Source organism: Muscardinus avellanarius (genome assembly GCF_963383645.1).
Source record: "Muscardinus avellanarius genome assembly, chromosome: 16".
NCBI lineage: Eukaryota > Metazoa > Chordata > Mammalia > Rodentia > Gliridae > Muscardinus > Muscardinus avellanarius.
This window is the reverse complement of record NC_137802.1, coordinates 3,442,099-3,460,919: the sequence shown is the minus strand read 5'-3', so window position 1 is coordinate 3,460,919 and position 18,821 is coordinate 3,442,099.

Below are 18,821 nucleotides of genomic sequence, written 5' to 3'. Positions count from 1 at the left end.
GAAAACTGGTATCCACTTGTAAATATGCATTCCATTTACCTCTATTCAGAAGATAATAATCAACGTATTGTAGCTTAACATAGTAAAGATAGCCAGGTGTGATGGCACAGGCTTGAAGTCCCAGCATTTGGGAAGCTGAGACTGGAGGATCGTACTTCATGGACAACCACATCTACTTAGGGAGGCCCTCTGCAACTTAGTGAGACCCTGCTTCAACATAAAGAATAAAAAACAGGGCTTGAGGAGTAGCTCAGATGTCAAATGCCCCTGGGTTCCATCCCCACATACGGAAAAAAAAAAAAAAAATTAAAAAGAGTAAAGATAAATTCATTACACCCGGGAGTGGTGGCCCACACTTGTAATCCCTGCATTTGGGAGGTTGAGATGGGAGGATCGCGGACTGCCTCAGCTACTTAGTGAGGCCCACTGCAATGGAGTGAAACCCGGTTTCAAAATAAAGGATGAACCCTGTTTCCAAATAAAAATATAAAAATAGGTCTGGGAGTGTAGCCCGGAGGTAGAAGGGCTTCCAGAAACCCCAGTATGATGAAATAAATAAATAAATAAATAAATAAATAAATAATAAAAAAAATAGGGCAGGGGGTGTAGCCCAGAGGTCAAATGGCCCTGGTTTTCATCCCCAGACCCGGGGGGGTGGGGGGGGATCCAATACAGGGCTTATGATGCTGCTCAGTGGTAGGGCTTTTAGGTGGCATCAGTGAGGCCCTGGGCTCAATTTCCAGCACCAAAAACGAATTAACGAAGCTGGATGTGGTGGTATACACTTATAATCTCAGTATTTGGGAGGCTGAGACAGGAGGATCGCAGGTTCCCACCAGCCTCAGCTAGTTAGTTAGTGAGGCCCTTAGCAACTCAGTGAGATACGGTTTCAAAATGAGTAACAATAGGGCTAGGGGTGTAGCTTGGAGATAGAAAGCTCCTTGATTCCATCCCCAGTACAGTAAAATAAATAAATAAATAAATAAATAAGCAAGCAGACAAATAGGAAGGAAATATGTAGTCTTAAGATCTAGAAAATTCATAATTTCTATTTCACCCTAGAAGAAGCCTCAATACGCCCACACCCTTAATCACAAAGCCCCCTCCAAACCGAGCCTCAAGAGACACTTAGCAAACAAAGGCTCCAGTAGGAGGGACAAGATCAGACACCACCACCCACCACCCACTGATCCCCAGAGCCTGAGGATTAGCAGGAAGTGCAGACCTCCACCCCATCCCCCTGCCCCAGGCCCCAGGAGTTATGATGCGAAGCTCCCAAGGGCCCCTCACACTCTCCAGGTGGCTGGGGCTCTTCCCTTGAACACGTACCTGTGCATTTCCTTAATAAACCTGTCTTCATCTCTGACTGGCGCATGCTGACATTCTTTTCGCCCCGGAAGTCAAGAACCCTGAGGTCCTGAGGTGAGTTTCCCTTCCTCAGACCTGGGCATTGATCAGGACTCTATAAAATTCCTGTCTGCCTGTGACGGGTCCTTTCCTCTCCTGAGCTGGTGCAGCGCCCCTGAGCACTCAGAGTGATGTGGGAGGAAGGAAACTGGATGCAGCCAGCTCCACCCACCATGGCCCCCAGGCTAAGCTCCCCCAGGACCGCATGCCCCACCCCTGTGGTTCCTGGTCCCCCACCTCTGTGGTCCTATATCCTTCAGTCTACAGGTTTTAAGATAAAAACACTGAAAATATGGTAAAAGGTTAAATAATTAGATGAAAAAGCTAGAATTAAGAGGACAGAAAGTAATATGACAGAGTGGCTCTCAATAAAAGGCAAAAATTGAGTCGGGCGTGGTGGCAGACACTTGTAATCCCAGCATTTGGGAGGCTGAGGCAGCAGAATCTCAGTTCGGGTTTCGAGGGGGGAATGGGATGGAGGACAGCCTACTACTTAGGCCCTTTGCAACTCAGTGAGACCCTGTTTCAAAATTAAAATAAATAAATAGCCGGGCGTGGTGGCGCACGCTTGTAATCCCCGCGCTTGGGAGGCAGAGACAGGAGGATCGCGCAGGTTCGAAGCCAGCCACGCTAGCTGGCTTAAGAGACCCTGTCTCCAAATAAAAATATAAAAATAGGTCTGGGAGTGTAGCCAGGAAGGAGAAGGGCTTCCAGGAACCCCAGTACCACCAAAAAATAAAAAAATAAAATAAAATAAATAAATAAATAATAGGACTGGGGTAGCTCAGAGGTAGAATACCCCTGGTTTCCATCCTCAGAACTGCAAAAAAAAAAAAAAATTGTTTTACTCTTTTTGGGTATGTGTGTTATGAGGCTGGTTGAAAACCTGGCTCCTCCCGTGCCAAATTTTTTAATCTCTCTGAGATTACAGGGGCCCCAGCACAGGGAATTCTATCTCCTATTCCTATGTTTTGTATTGTATCAATGATGCCAAAAGGGGATACTTGAGCAGGGCTTGGTGGTGCACGCTTGATCCTGCATAATCCCAGCGTTTGAGAGGCCGAGACAGGAGAGTGGTTTGAGGTCAGTCTCAGTCACCTAGACATGCATTAAACAAAAAGGGGCTGGGGGCCTAGCTTGGAGATAAAATGCTCCTCAGTTCAATCCCCAGTACGTACACACACACACACACACACACACACACACACACACACATTTTGAAAATATAATTGACAAACCTTATCTATACTGACAAAAGTTAGGAGATTCTCGAATTCCTAAATTTAGAAATTAAAGTACAGAAGCCCGGCACAGAGAAGCGTGCCTGTAATGCCAGTACTTGGTAAATTAAGATAAAATAGCAGGGTTTGAAGAAGACATCAGCAACTTAATATCTGTTACCTACTGAAACCCTGTTTCAATAAAAAAATTAAGCTGCGCGTGGTAATGCAGGCCTGTAATGCTAGTACTGGGGAGGCTGAGACAGGAGGACTGCAGGTTCGTGAACAGCCTCAATTACTAGTAAGGCCTTTGGCATCTTAGTTTGACCCCTTTGCAAAAACATAGAAAAGCCAGAGATGGTGGCACGCCCTTGTAATCCAGGAGGCTGAGACAGGAGGATCTGGGTTCACAGACAGCCTCAGATACTTTGTGAGGCCCTCTGCAACTTAGTGAGACCCTGTTGCAAAAGAAACAATAAAAAATAAGAGCTGAAGGCAGGCGTGGCGGCGCACACTTGTAATCCCAACATTCGGGAGGCTGAGACCCGAGTTTCGAGGTTCGCAGTCAGCCTCAGCTACCTAGTGAGCAACTGAGACCCTGTTTCAAAATAAAATTTAAAAATAGTGCTGAGGGTGTAGCTCGGAAGTGGAATGTCCTTGGATTCACTCTCCAAGACCGGAAAATAATATAAATAACCACAAGCCGAGTCCCTGGACGGTCCCCCGGCCGGGCCCAGCAGAGGCGCCGTGGGCGCAGCCCGGCCCGGAGTCGAGCCCAGGCCCGTCCACACTGGCCGCCGCCCGTCCCGACCCTGGTCCACACTCACCATCCCGGCTCCGGAGTCGAGCCCAGGCCCGTCCACACTGGCCGCCGCCCGTCCCGATCCCGGTCCACACTCACCATCCCGGCTCCGGGTCCCCGGGCGGCCCGCCCCGAGGACATCGCGCTAACAATGGCCGAGCGCGAGAATCTCCTCAGCAAGAAAGAAACGGCCCTGGGAACAGCTTCCGGTGTAAGGCCCGCCCCCTCTCCCGGAAGCACGCCTGATTGGGCAGCGAGCGCCGCCCGCCCCGAGGACACAGAGACCCAAGGACTTACGGAACCAGCGCCTGCAGCAGGACTTTACATCCGGGACTAAGAATCCCGACTTCCAGCCCGCCCCCTCCTCCACAACCAGGACACACCTGATTGGGCGGTGAGGGCAGCCCGCCCTGCGACACTGATTGGCTAGGTGAGGCCTGAGTGACAGAGGACCACTGATGTTGGTGAGTGGAGCTGAAATACAGCTGATAGCCACGCCCCTCCCAGGCTCTTAGACTCCCTAGATGCAATTTGGAAATCATTTATTTTTGTGGTACTGGGGTGGAACCCAGGAGTTTTTTACCTCCAGGCTATACACCCAAACCTACTTTATACTTTTTTTTTTTTTTTTTTTTTTTTTTGGTGGTACTGGGGTTCCTGGAAGCCCGTCTATCTCCGGACGACACTCCCAGACCTATTTTATTTTTGGAAACAGGGTCTCCTAAGCCCGTGGCTTCGAACCTGCGCGATCCTCCTGTCTCTGCCTCCCAAGCGCGGGGATTACAAGCCTGCACCACCACGCCCGGCCTATACTTTATTTGAAAACAGGGTCTCACCAAGTTGCTGAGAGCCTAAGGACCCGAGGCTGGCTTCGAACCTGTGATCCTCTTGTCTCAGCCTCCCAAGGGCTGGGATTACAAGCCTGCACCACCACGCCCAGCTGAATCATTTTATTTAAGCCGAAACTGCGCCTGGCTTTTCCAGAGTGTGCACAGCTGTCCTCTGGGAATCAGGGGCACTTTCTCTTTGTGGTGCTGAGGATTCAGTGCAGGGGCATTCTACCTCTGAGCCACAGCCCTAACCCTACTTTTATTTATTCATTTTTTTAGTACTGGCGACGGAACCTAGGAGGTTTCTACTCCCGGTCTACACTCCCAGAACTACATTTTATCTGGAATCAGGGTCTCACTAAGTAGCATGATGAGGCTGTCTGAGAATCACGATCTTTTCTCAGCCTCCCAAGTGCTGGGATGACATCCACATGCCACACACCAGGCTCCATTTTTTTTTTGTTGTTTTTTTTTTTTTTGTAATTAATTTGCAATAAGGTCTCACCAAGTTGCAGAGTCTTAGGTAGCCGAGGCTGGTCGCGAATCTGCGATCTTCCTGTTTCAGCCTCCCAAGCATGGGCCACCACGCCTGGCTCCGTGGGAACTTTGTTTCCCTCCTGGACACAGGATCACTAAGGGCACAATCAACTCCAGACTTAATAATCTTGGTATAGGGAGTCAAGACCCAGGCCCGTCCACACCGGTCGCCTCTCTGCTCCGGTTATACTCAGACTAGGCCCTATCCTAGTTGGGAGAGAGCCTGGTGGACCACCAGGCACCAAGGGTGGAGGATAGGCGATCCCATCATCAAGGCCTCTAAAGGATGAAATTCACTGTACCCAGGGTATTCCTCCTTCAGCTTGTCAAGACAATTAGCTCAATCCTTTGCTGTTAGCGATTGATAACCCCACTAAAACAGACCATGAACTAGTAGTAGCCCCTACGGTCTACTGGCTGAACCCCATCATTTCTGGAGGGGGATCCCATACGCCTTTACTTTTTTTTTTTTAATCGGAACTGGAGGTGGAACCCAGAGCATTCTACCTCTTAAAGTCCACCCCATTTTCTTTCTTTCTTTTCCTTTTTAGTACTGAAAATGGAACCCAGAGCATTCTACAGTACTGAAAACAGAACCCTAAGATACAGACCAAAGCTATTTTTTTTTTAACTAGGAATGGGACTCTGGTACCAGGCCTATTTTCTTGTTTTATTTTTTGAAACAGGGTCTAAGTTGAGAAGGGCCTCAGTAAGTAGCTGAGTCTGCCTGCATATCGCGATCCTCTGTTCTTGGCCCCCACAGGCTGGGATTAGAAGCACACACCGCCAATCCCACCCCAGCCCTACTCTTTTTTAATTATTTTGAAACAGGGTTTCACAAAGTTGCAGGCCTCACTGAGCAGCCAATGCTGTCTTAGGACAATTTTCCAGTCTCTGCCTCCCAAGTCCTGGGATTACAAGCGTGCACGCCAAGTCCAGCTTCACAGGCCTTTTCAAATCGCAGCTTATTGAGCGTAATAACCCTACAGATCACCACGAGGACCCTGTTCTCTTGTAACGTCCAACCAGACTCCATTTAAGGGAGGCCAAAAATGACCCAACCAAAGTAACTATAGTAGAAAGGATTTTGTATGTGTGTGCTGCTAGGAACTGAACCTGGGGATATTCTTTTTTTTTTTTTTTTTTTGGTGGTACTGGGGTGGAACCCAGGGGCTTTCTACCTCTGGGCTACACTCCCAGACCTATTTTACACTTTATTTGGAAACAGGGTCTCACTAAGTTGCTGAGAGCCTAAGTAGCTGAGGCTGGCTTCGAACCTGTGCGATCCTCCTGTCTCAGCCTCCCAAGCTCAGGAATTACAAGCATGCGACACAGCGCCAGGCCAAACCTGGGGATATTCTATCTCTGAGCTACACCCCTAGCCTGATTTTTATTCTTTTCTTTCTTTTTTTTTTTTTTGGCGGGTCTGGGGATGGAACCCAGGGACACTCGACCTCTGAACTAAACCCCCTGCCCTATTTTTTCCTTATTTTGAAACTGAGTCTCACTAGTTGCAGAGGGCCGCACTGAGTAGCTGAGGCTGTCCCCAAACTGCGATTATCTGGTTTCAGCCTCCCAAATGCTGGAATTACAAGTGTGCCCCAGCTCCCATTTTTATTCTTTATGTGGAAACACAGTCTCAGTAAGTTGCCAAGTAGCTGAAGCTGGCTGCAAATCCGGATCCTCCTGTCTCAGCCTCCCAAGTACTATGATTACAAGCATGTACCATAATGCCCAGATAGAAATAAAGATTTTAAAACAGATGTAGATGGCTGGGCGTGGCGTGGGGTGAATTCCAGAGAGGACGGGGTCACGCCCAGAGTTCTGGAGAATTCTAACTTTCATAAAACCGCCTTAACTCTTTTGCAACCTTTCGTTCCTCAGGCTTCATCCAAGTCCTCTGTCACCCCCTACAGCAGATGCTTGGTTTTACTCGGGAGGAATCTTCTTGCTCAGATTAATATTAAGGCTCTGGTTGAAGGTTTCTCCACACTGACTATGTCATTTAGGTTCAGGGAGTCTGTCTACCACTTAAATCCTGTAACAAATGATAAACACATTAGCCAAGGCTGGTTCACTATCGGAAAGAACGGATACCAAAACCTAATTTTCTATGGTCAATGTACACTATCTCCATCCTGATTTGATCTGCAGATTCTCCTTCAACATTCTACAGCACTGATGACCAAGACACACGAGTCATTTATTGACTACGGGAAAGATGCATTTCTACCTATAGAAGCCATATTCCTTTTTTTGTTTTGTTTTGTGGTAGTGGGGGTGGAAACCATGGTTTTCTTTTTATACCTTCTGGTTATACTCCCAGACTTAATTTTTATACTTTATTTGGAAACAGGGTCTCACTAAGTTGCTGAGGGCCTCAGTAAATAGCTGAGGCTCACTTAAAACCTGTGCTATCTCCTGTCTCAGCCTCCCAAGCGATGGGAGCACGTGCCAAGCCCGGCTCCTAACGCCACATTCCTGAAGGTTTCCAGCATCACATCTCTGTAGAGATGCTTCTGGGAAGGATCTAGTGAAGGGCACTCCTGGCTGAACTTCACAGCCACATCCTCAAAGGAAACCAACTCTCAAAACTCCCCACCTGTGTGTACAGGAGAGTAGGCGAAGACGGACAGGACTGAGTATATAAAACCAGTTCATAAGATGTTCACATTGGATTGAAGATTCCAAAGATTTACAAAATTACTTGATCATCAGAAATCTTTTTTTTTTTTTTTGGTGGTACTGGGGTTCCTGGAAACCCTTCCACCTCCGGGCTACACTCCCAGACCTATTTTTTACACTTTTATTTGGAAACAGGGTCTCCTAAGCCAGCGCGCGCGGCTGGCTTCGAACCTGCGCGATCCTCCTGTCTCCACTTCCCAAACGCGGGGATTACAAGCGTGCGCCACCACGCCCGGCACTGATCATCAGAAATCTTAATGGAGGACCACTCTCTCTCCCCAGCAGCAGATCAAATCCTAGACCTGAGCTATTCCAAAGGAAAGAGCAGAATAGGGATAACTTCACCAGAGGGCCCACTGAGTAAAATGTGCTTTGGGGTCAGCCACGATTTATCTGTTTTGATTTATCTTTTGTACTGAGATATAACCCCAGTGGGGGGAGGTTCTGGTTTTGAACTACACAGCCAGCCTTTTTTTTTTTTCTTGTGGTATTGGGGGTGTAACACAGAGGCATTCTACTTATGAGACACAGCCCCAGCCCTGTTTTTTAATTCTTTATTTTGAAACAAGGTCTCACTGAGTAGCAAAGGACCGCAATAAGTAGCTAAGGCTGTAACCCGGATCCTACTGCCTCAGCCTCCCAAATGCTGGGATTACAAACATGTGCCGCCATGCCCGGCCACCCATAGCCCCTTATTATTTTGAAACAGGGTCCCATCGAGATGCTGTCTCGCTCAGTTGCTGAGGCTGACCTACCTACAATCTTCCTCTTTCAGCCGCTCAAGTTCTAGAATTAGATGCTACTGCACCCTCTCCCAAATTTCTTTTAGGTGAATTATTTATTTTTGTGGTACTGGAGAAGCAACCCAGGGACATACTAACTCTGAGCTACACCCCCATCTCTATTTTTTTTGTTGTTTCTTTTGGGGTTTTAGAACAAGAAGAATTTATGCACTTACTACAGTATCTGCACGAATATTACTTTTCCTCAGCATGAATTACTTTTTGCCATCAATGATTACTAAACCATCTAAAGTACTTTCCATACTGTTTATGCTAATAGACTTTTGTCCATATGAATTTTCATGAACTTGAAAGTACATGGAATTACTGAACTGCTTCCTACAGTGCTCATATTCAAATATTTAACCCCAATGTGAGTTCCTTTATATATTTGCAAGTTACGTCTCTGTGTGAAGGCTTTACCACATTCTGCTGATATCCATAGGGATTTTCTCCTGAGTAAGTTCTCTCATGATTTCAAAGGGAAATGAAGAACATAAGCATTTCCTACATTCTGTGCATGAAGGGTTTCTATAATATGACTTCTTTCATGTGTTTTAAAGTAATTTTTATGTCTGAAGGCTTTACCGCACTGCTTACATTCATAGGGCTTTTCTCCTGAGTGAATCCTTTCATGACTTTGGAGGTTATAAAAAGTACTTAAGCGTTTCCCACACTGTGTGCACTGATAAGGCTTTTGTGTACTATGAGTTCTTTCATGTGTTTTCAAGTTATTTCGTTGTCTGAAGGCTTTGCCACATTCTTTACATTCATAGGGCTTTTCTCCAGAGTGAATTTTTTCATGAACTCGGAGGGTAGAGGAAGAATTGAAGCGTTTCCCACACTGTGGGCACTGGTAGGGCTTTTCTCCACTATGACTCCTTTCATGTATTTTCAAGGAACTTTTATATCTGAAGGCTTTACCACACTGTTTACAATCATAGGGCTTTTCTCCTGAGTGAATTGTTTCATGCAGTCTGAGGGAATTGGAACAGCTTAAGATTTTCCCACACTGTGTGCATTCATTAGGCTTTTCTGCACCGTGAGTTTTTTCATGTCTTTTAAAGTTATTTCGATAGATGAAGGTTTTACCGCACTGCTTACATTCATAGGGCTTTTTTCCTGAGTGAATTCTTTCATGATCTTGGAGGCAATAGGAATAACTGAAGCGTTTCCCACACCGTGTGCATTGGTAAGGCTTCTCTCCACTATGAGTTCTTTCATGTGATTGCAAGTGATATCTTTCTCCGAAGGCTTTGCCACACTGTTTACATTCATAGGGCTTTTCTCCTGAGTGAATTCTTTTATGCCTCTTGAGGGAACGGAAAGAACTGAAGCGTTTCCCACACTGTGAGCACTGATAAGGCTTTCCTGCACAATGAGTCCTTTCATGGATTCGAAAGTCACTGTGAGTTGTGAAGGCCTTTCCACAGTGTTGACATTCATAACGCTTTTCTCCAGCATGCATTTCTTTATGCCTATGAAAGGAATGAGAAAAGCTGAATAATTTAGCACATTTTTGAGATTGTTCCGGTATGTAACTGTACACACTGACGGCTTTAACTATTTTGTAAACACTGAAGCTTTTTGTTACACTGAAGTTTACTTTTTGTAAGCATCTCACTAATGACAACATTGAAATTGTGTTTACTTGGATAGCTAAGTTTAAGGATTTCTTGACATGTCAAAGATTCCCTCAAGGTCACTTTCTTCCTTCTTGGCTTGTACGTTACCTCTGGTTTTGGTCTGGAATTTTGTAGTGATCTTCAATATTCGGATCCTTCCAAATGTTTCCTACAATTAAGAAAGAAAAAAAAAGTATTTTAAATTATGGAGAAGCATACCTGCACAATACTAATTCCAATATTCACTGTCCAATATACATTTTGCCTGACCTATTCACCAAATTCTTTATTTTAAAATATCTAAGTCAAGCCGGGTGTGGTGGCGCACACTTGTAATCCCAGCATTTGGGAGGCTGAGACCTGAGGATCGTGGTTCACAGTCAGCCTCAGATACTTAGTGAGGCCCTCTGCAGCTCAATGAGAACAGATTTGAAATTAAAGAATAAAAAAAGGGCAGGGGGTATAGCTCGAAGGTCGAATGCCCCTGGGTTCCCCCCAAGACCCAGAATATTAAATAAATAAATAAATAAAAATAAAAATAAAAATAAAATAACGCCGGGCGTGGTGGCCCATGCCTGTAATCCCAGCATTCGGGAGGCTGACACCTGGAGGATCGCGGTTCGCGAACAGCCTCAGCTAACTAGTAAGGCCCTCTGCAACTCAGTGAGACCCGGTTTCAAAATCAAGAATAAAAACTAGGGCAAGGGGTGTAGCTCGAAGGTTAAATGCCCCTGGGTTCCACCCCCAGATCCCAGTAGCAAAATAAATAAATAAATAATAAAATATCTAAGTCAGCCAGGCATGGTGGCACACGTTTGTAATCCCAACGCTTGGGAGGCTGAGACAAGAGGATTGCACTAGTTCTAAGCAATCCTTAGCTGCTTAGTGAGGCTCTCAGCAACTTAGTGAGACTCTGTTTCCAAATAAAATAATAAAAAATAGGTCTTGGATTATAGCCTGGAGGTAGAAAGCCCCGGGTTCCACCAAAAAATAAAAATAATTAAAATAAATTTAAAATAAAAAATAAATATCTATATCAGTTAGCATTCCTAACCAAGGAATATGGGTTCTTTCTGGAGTAAGTGGAGAAAGGGAGTCATCGTACCTAGAGAGGCCACATTGCTGAAGGTTTCCAGCATCACGTCTCTGTAGAGATTCTTCTGGGAAGCATCTAGCAGAGCCCACTCCTCCTGGGTGAACTTCACAGCCACGTCCTCAAAGGACACCGAGTCCTGAAACACCCACATGTGTACAGGAGAGGGTACGACAGACAGTACTGAGTATTTACAATAAACACATAAGATGTTCACATAAGACTGAGAATTCCAAAAATGTATTGCTCAGAACTCTTGATCATATAATATGCTTGGGCCACACCCACCTGCATACACACACAGCACAAGAAATCCCACAATCGAGCTATCCACAAGGGAAAGGAGAGTACATATATACCCTTTTATTAGAGGGCCCTGACGGAATGTGCTTCTGGGTCCCCGTAATTTCTCCTTTTTCCTACATTAATTCACTTTAGCTATGAATAACAAATACTTGTTATAAATACTACATGGAGAGGCAATAAATCTAGAATACTGAACACAAGCTGAAGGATTAACCAGCACACAGGGCTGACATTGACTGTATTTGTATTTATTTATTCAGGCACTGGAGATGGAATCCAAGCGCTTTCTACCTCTGGCCTCACTCCCAGATCTATTTTATATTTTATTTGGAAACAGGGTCTCACTAAGCTGCTGAGAGCCTCACTAAGTAGCTGAGGCTGGCTTCGAACCTGTGCGATCCTCCTGTCTCAGACGCCCAAGTACTGGGATTGCAAGTGTGCATGACTATGCCCTTTTGAGGCTTCTTTCCTTTAAAACGAGCCTGTAACACGTCTGCCTTTGCCTCCTCCATGAGCCCGACTTCAGGGCGATGGTGGTGGTCATCGATCAGCTAATAAAGTGGTGTGTGTGCGGATGGATGTTTTCTGCGCATCAGCTCAGCTACATTGGGAGGCCCCAGTGAGATTTCCTGAGGGATACGTTCCCCTCACCACACACTCTAAACACCTGCCTCCGGTGCCAGACTTCTGGATGCCCCCACCAGAATAGAGGGGAGCTCCTGAGCCATTCCTAAGCCTCACTCCGGAGGGACTCCAGACCTGAGGATAATGGAGAACCTCTTTTGTCTGACCTGGTAGGTTGGCTATCTGGGGGGGCCTCAGTCCGGCTGGACGTGGCCGTTATGAATGAGACCCAGGACCGGGCGAGATGTCGCTCTGGCTCCTCTTATTGTCTCTTTAAAAAGACACTTTCCGCCGGGCATGCCTGTAATCTCTGCATTTGGGAGGCAGAGACAGGAGGATCGGGCAGGTCCTAAGCCAGCTGGCTTAGGAGACCCTGTTTCAGTGGGGTGTGGTGGCGCACGCTTGTAATCCCTGCGCTTGGGTGGCTGAGACAGGAGGATCGCGCAGGTTCGAAGCCAGTTGCGCTGGCTTAAGAGACCCTGTTTCCATATAAAATTATATATATAAAAAAAGGTCTGGGATGTAGCCCAAAGGTATAACGCCTCCCCCGGCACCACAAAAAAAAAAAAAAAAAAAAAATATATATATATATATATATATATATATATATATATATATATATGATATTTTTTACATTTTATATTTAAAATATAAAAAAATCTCTTTTTTCTTGGGGAGGGGCACTACTAGGGATGGAACCCAGGAGCATATACCTCCAAGCTACAACCCTAGCCCTATTTTTTAGTCCTTATTTTGAAACAGGGTCTCACTGATTTGCAAAGGGCCTAAGTAGTTGAGGCTGTCTCCGAACCTCAATACTCCTGTCTCAGCCTCCCAAATGCTGGGATTACAGGCATGCGCCACCAGGCCGGGCCAGACCCTCTTTCAAAATAAAAAATACAAGGTGCTGGGAGTGTAGCTTGAAGGTAGAATGCCCCAAAACTGGGAGTAGTGCCAGACTTTTGTAATCCCAAAACTTGGAAGGCTGAGACAGGACGATCCCACAGGTTCGAAGCCAGGCCCATCTACTTACTGAGGCTCTCGGCAACTTGGTGAGACAGTGTTTCCAAAGAAAATATAAAAATAACTTTGGGAGTAGAGTGCAGAGGGAGAAAGCCCCTAAGTTCCATTCTTAGTAACACACACACACACACACACACACACACACACACACACACACACACACAGTTTCTGGGATGAATCCCTAGTACTATACACAAAACATTTGGTTCTCTTAAGTCTGAACTACACATTCACACAAACCCCCCTCAGAGGTAGAACGGAACTGGGTTCAATCTCCAGCAACCACTAGGAGTTAGGCGTGATGGCACACACCTGTGATCAGGACCTGGGAGGCGGGGACAGGGCGTCAAAGGTTCATGGCCAGTCTCAGCAGTAAGGACACTCAGCAAGTCCCAGTTTCAAATAAAAAATTAACTGGATGTGATGTTGCACGCTTGTAATGCCAACCGACACCCACAGCCCTATTTTTAAAATTTATTTTGAAACAGGGTCTCACTGAGTTACGGAGGGCCTTACTAAGTAGCCGAGGATGTCCACAAACCACGATCCTCCTGTCTCAGCCTCCCAAGTGCTAGGATTACCAGTGTGTGCAACAACACCCGCCTTCAGCCCTATTTTTTAAATTATTTATTTTAAAATAGGGTCTCAGTAGCCGGACATAGTGGCACACACTTGTATTCCCAGCTTTCGTGAGGCTGAGACAGGGAGTGTGATGCCACTCAGTGGTAGAGCTTTTAGGTGGCATCAGTGATGACCTGGGTTCAATTCCCAGCACCAAAAATGAATTAATGTAGCTGGGCATGGTGACACACGCTTATAATCTCAGTATTTGGGAGGCTGAGATCGCACATGGACAACCTCAACTATTTAGTGACATCCTTTGCAACTCAGTGAGACCCTGTTTCAAACTAAAGAATAAAAAATAGAAATTAAAAAAATGAAAATAACAATAAAACAAATGAAAAAAATAAATGAAAAATAAATTAATGAAATAAAAAATACTATTACTACTACTACTACTACTACTACTACTACTAATAATAATAATAATAATAATAATTCCAGGCATGGTGGCACACGCATTTGGGACGCTGAGACAGGAGGGTCTGGGTTTGAGACCAGCCACAGCTACTTAATGAGACCCTCTGCAACTCAGTGAGACCCTGTTTCAATACAAATTTTAAAAAACGGGGCATGGTGGTGCACATTTGTAATCACAACATTCAGGAGTCAGACACCAGAGGATTCAGTTTCGCACACCGCCCGTGCTACTTAGTAAGGCCCTGTTTCAAAAAATAAAGAATAACAAATAGGGCTGGGGGTGTAGCTGGGAGGTAGAATAACCCTGAGTTCCAGCCCCACTACTGCAAAAAAAAAAAAAAAAAAAAAAAAAAAAGAAAAAGAAAAAGAAAAAAAGAAAAAAAAAGAAAAAGAAAAAGAAAGAAAGAATAAAAAATAGGGCTGGGTTTTAGGTCGTGGGTAGAATGCCCCTGGGATCAAACTAGTACTGAAATAAATAATACAAAAATTAAAAAAAAAACAAAAACGCCACAAGCCGAGTCACTGGACGGGTCTCCCCAGCCAGGCCCAGCGCAGTGGACGCAGCGCAGCCCACGGCAGCGGAGGGGCCTGGCCCGGGAGCAGCGGGGCAAGGGCGGACCGATAGGCGGCGGGAGCCCGAAGAGCCCCGGCCCGGAGTCGAGCCCAGGCCCGTCCACACTGGCCGCCGCCGTGTCCCGACCCCGGTCCACACTCACCATCCCGGCTCCGGGTATCCACGAGCGCCGCCCGCCCCGATGGTCACAGCCCAGCCGGGATCCATGCATTCTGTAGTCTCCACCGCCCCGTCTTGCACGGGGGTCCGCAGCTCCCCACCGACCTGCCCTCACCTCCGCAGGACGCCAGGCCCCCACACTCACCATTTCCGACTTCCAGGGTTCACCGGGGGCTCCCGCCACCTGAAGACACCGCACCCCAAAGGCGGAGCCTGGGCCACAAAGGCCCAGAAACAGGAGCCCTGGCATAGAGCCCACCTGCTCCCCCAGGAGATAAAGCCAGCATGGCCCGGCCCCTAAGCGCTGATTGGCTAGGGCTCCAGGTCCCACCTCCTGAGGCCTGAGTGACAGGAAGAGCGACCCCTCACGTTGGCCACAGCGGCCGGAAGGGCAGGGCGAGGCCGCGACCCTTCTAGGCCCTGGCTGCTTTGCGAGGCCCAGGCTTTGGGTTGAAGCTGAACTTGCGCCCGGCTTTCCAGGGCCAGCCCTGCGCTCCTCAGCAACTAACACTGCCCACTCATGACAAAAAACTAAGGCAATTATGTGTTATACAAAGCGACGCGGAGACACACCTGATTGGACAGATCCCACGACGATTTCCCCCCCCAGGCCCTGATTGGCTATGCAATCAGAGCCCGCCTCCTGAGGCCTGACTGACAGGAGCGACGACTTCTTACTCTCCCCGCGCGCTCAGCACCGTCCCCACCGGCCAATCGACGGAGTCCGCTCCCCTCCGGCCCGCCCGCTTCTCCTCCCAACGCCAGGCCCCCAACTCACCATGCCCGGCTTTTGGGGTGGACACCTGAAGCCACAGCCGGACACAGGCCGCGCCCGGACTCCAAGAAAAGGTCCCGGAAACGAGGTCCCCGGCGGAAAGCCCGCCCCGCCTCCAGGAGGCACGCCTGATTGGACGATTGGCTCAGCCCCGCCTCCAGGCCCTGATTGGCTCGGCTTCCAGAGACCGCCTCCTGAGGCCTGAGTGACAGCTAACAGCCATTAGGCCCAATACTTGGGAGGCTGGGACAGGAGTATGACAGGTTTGAGGTAAGCCTCGGCAACGTGACCCAGATACGGTTCCACAAAAATAAAAGGTAAATTAGGGCTGAGTGTGTAGCTCGAAGGTAGAATGCCCCTGGGTTCCATCTCCAGTGCCACACGCAAAAATAAGTTAACGTCGTTGACGTGCTTTCTGTGCCTGTCACCGCAGTGTTGGGGAGGCTGAGACATGACGACTCCAGACCGAGGCCAGCTTCAGCAACTTGGTGAGAACCTCAAGGTAAAAGAAAGAAAAAAAAAAAGGTTTGGAAAGCTGTGCGTGGTGGCGCATACTTGTAATCCCAGCATTCCTTAGGCTGAGACCAGAGGGTCGCGGAAAATGGACAGCCTCAGCTACTTAGGCCCTTGCAACTTAGTGAGACCCTGCTTCAAATAAAGAATAAAAATTAGGGCAGGGGGTGTAACTTGAAGGTTGAAAGCCCGAGTTCCATCCCCAGAACCTCCCCCCCCCAAAAAAAAAAAGCTTGGGAGCTGGGTGTGGTGGCACAGGTTTGTAATCCCAGGATTTGGGAGGCTGAGACAGGGGGATCACGGTTCACTGTGGGGAGCCATTAAGGTTTTTCCCTTTAAGAATACTTCTGACTATCCTTTGCCCAGAGCCAATAAGGTTTGCAGTCATGGAAAGTTCAACGTCTGAGAGAAGCTTCAGTCCGCGGACAGCCTCAGCTCTTAGTGAGGCCCTCTGCAACTCAGTGAGACCCTGTTTCAAAATAAATAAGCCGGGTGTGGCGCACGCTTGAAATCCCAGCATTCAGGAGGCTGAGACCAGAGGATCACAGTTCGCGGACAGCCTCAGCTACTTTGTGAGGCCCTCTGCAACTCAATGAGACCCAGTTTCAAAATAAAGAATAAAAAAAAAGGGCAAGGGGTGTAACTCGGAGGTCGAATGCACCTGGGTTCCACCCCCAGACCCACAAAAATAAAACAGTAAAGAATAAAAAGCTGGGCCCACCCTTGGGAGGCTGAGACAGGAGGATCATACAGGTTTGAAGCCAGCCTCAGCTACTTAGGCTCTCAGGAACTTAGTGAGACCCTGTTTCCAAATACAATATAAAATAGGTCTGGGAGTATAGCCTAAAGGTATAAAGCCCCTGGGTTCCACCCCCAGTAAAGGAAAGAAAGAAAGAAAGAAAGAAAGAAAGAAAGAAAGAAAGAAAGAAAGGAAGGGCTGGGGGTGTAGGTTGTGCTTGCAAATTACCTGTGGATTCCCCTGGAATTTTGTTGATAGTCCGTATCCTGGTCTATCAAATTGCTTCCTAAAATTTAGATAAAGAGTCCCTTGTGATGGTGCAAGCTTATAATCCCAGTACTTGTGAGGCTGAGACAGGAAGTTCGCACAGGTTAGAAGCCAGCCTCAGCTACTTAGTGAGGCTCTCAGCAACTTAAGGAGAACTTGTTTCCAAATAGAATATGAAAAATAGGGTTGGGAGTGTAGCTCAGTGGTGGAAAGCTCCTGCATTCTATCCCCTGTATCACAAAAAATTTTAGATGAAAAGCTATTCTGAATTATTAGAAATTAATTAAAAACTATTTTTTATGGTCGATGTACACTGTTTCCATCCCTGATTTTTTTTAAGGTTTAAAGAAGTTTATTAAAAAAGATAGAAATACAGAAAAGAATTACAGCCCCATGCCAGAATGGCGTTGGGGGAGGGTGGTCTGAGCCGATTCACCACCCCCCTCCATCCCTGATTTTGTCACCAAATTCTTCCTTTTCCACATTCTAACTCACAAAGCAGTGGGCTGAGATGTAGCTCTTTGGCAAAGCACTTGCCTGGCAAGTTCATCAACCTGGAGTCATTACCCAGCCCAAAAAGACAAAATAAACTCCCCAAATTAAATCACAGTACAGCACTGATGACCAAGAAACATGTGGACTTTACTGCATAAAGGAAAGAAGGATGTCATTCTTACTTATAAAAGCCACATTCCCAAATGTTTCCAACATCATGTCTCTGTAGAGATTCTTCTGGGAAGCATCTAGCAGAGCCCACTCCTCCTGGGTGAACTTCACAGCCACGTCCTCAAAGGACACCGAGCCCTGAAACACCCACATGCGTACAGGGGAGAGGGTGAGACGAACAGGATGGGTGTGTGCAACAAATTCATAAAATGTTCACATGAGACAGGATTCCAAAAGTTGACACCATCACTTGGTCAGCAGTACTTTTTATTTTGGTGGTACTGGAGATGGAACCCAGGGGCTTTCTTCCTCTGGACTATACTCCCAGACCTATTTTATACTTTATTTGGAAACAGGCTCTCACTAAGTTGCTGAGAGCCTAAGTAGCTGAGGCTGGCTTTGAACCTACACGATCCTCCTGTCTCAGCCTCCCAAGTGCTGGGATTACAAGTGTGTGCCACCACGCCGGGCAGAACTATCTTTTTTTTCTTTGGGTCTGGGTAGAACCCAGTTTCATTAGACCTCGGAGCTATACCCAATTTAAAAAAAAAAAAAAAAAGGAAACCAGGTGTAGTGGCACATGCTTGTGATTACTGACAGGAGAATCTTTCCTGGACAGTCTCTGCTACTTAGTGAAACCCTTTGCACCTCAGCGAGACTCTGTTTCAAAATAAAGAATAAAAAATAGGGCGGGGATATAGATTGGAGGTAGAATGCCCCTGAATTCCATCCCCAGTTCTGAAAAAGAATTTGTAATGTGTACGTACCTGCTGAAGCTGGGCCGAAACCTGCGATGCTCTGCTCAGCCTCCCAAGTATCAGAGTACAAGCTTGACTGCCAATCCCAGCTCACAAAGAATGTGAATAACCACAGGAGATACATGAAACTCATGGGAAAATATCAACACCCATTTAACATAAGACATTTCACAAACAAAATCTATTCCTCACCCTTCTTTAAGGCATTTGCTAAAATCCCAGATACTGTCATGGAGAGACCCAACTCTTCCCACCTCAATGGCGAACACAGTGCCCCCCACAGGTCTGGATACAAAAGTAACCAGCCTAGGGCCACAGGTCACACACCTTAGAGCCCTGGCCTGGCACACACCACAGGCCCCAGGTCCACCTGCAACACCGCTTCCATACCACAA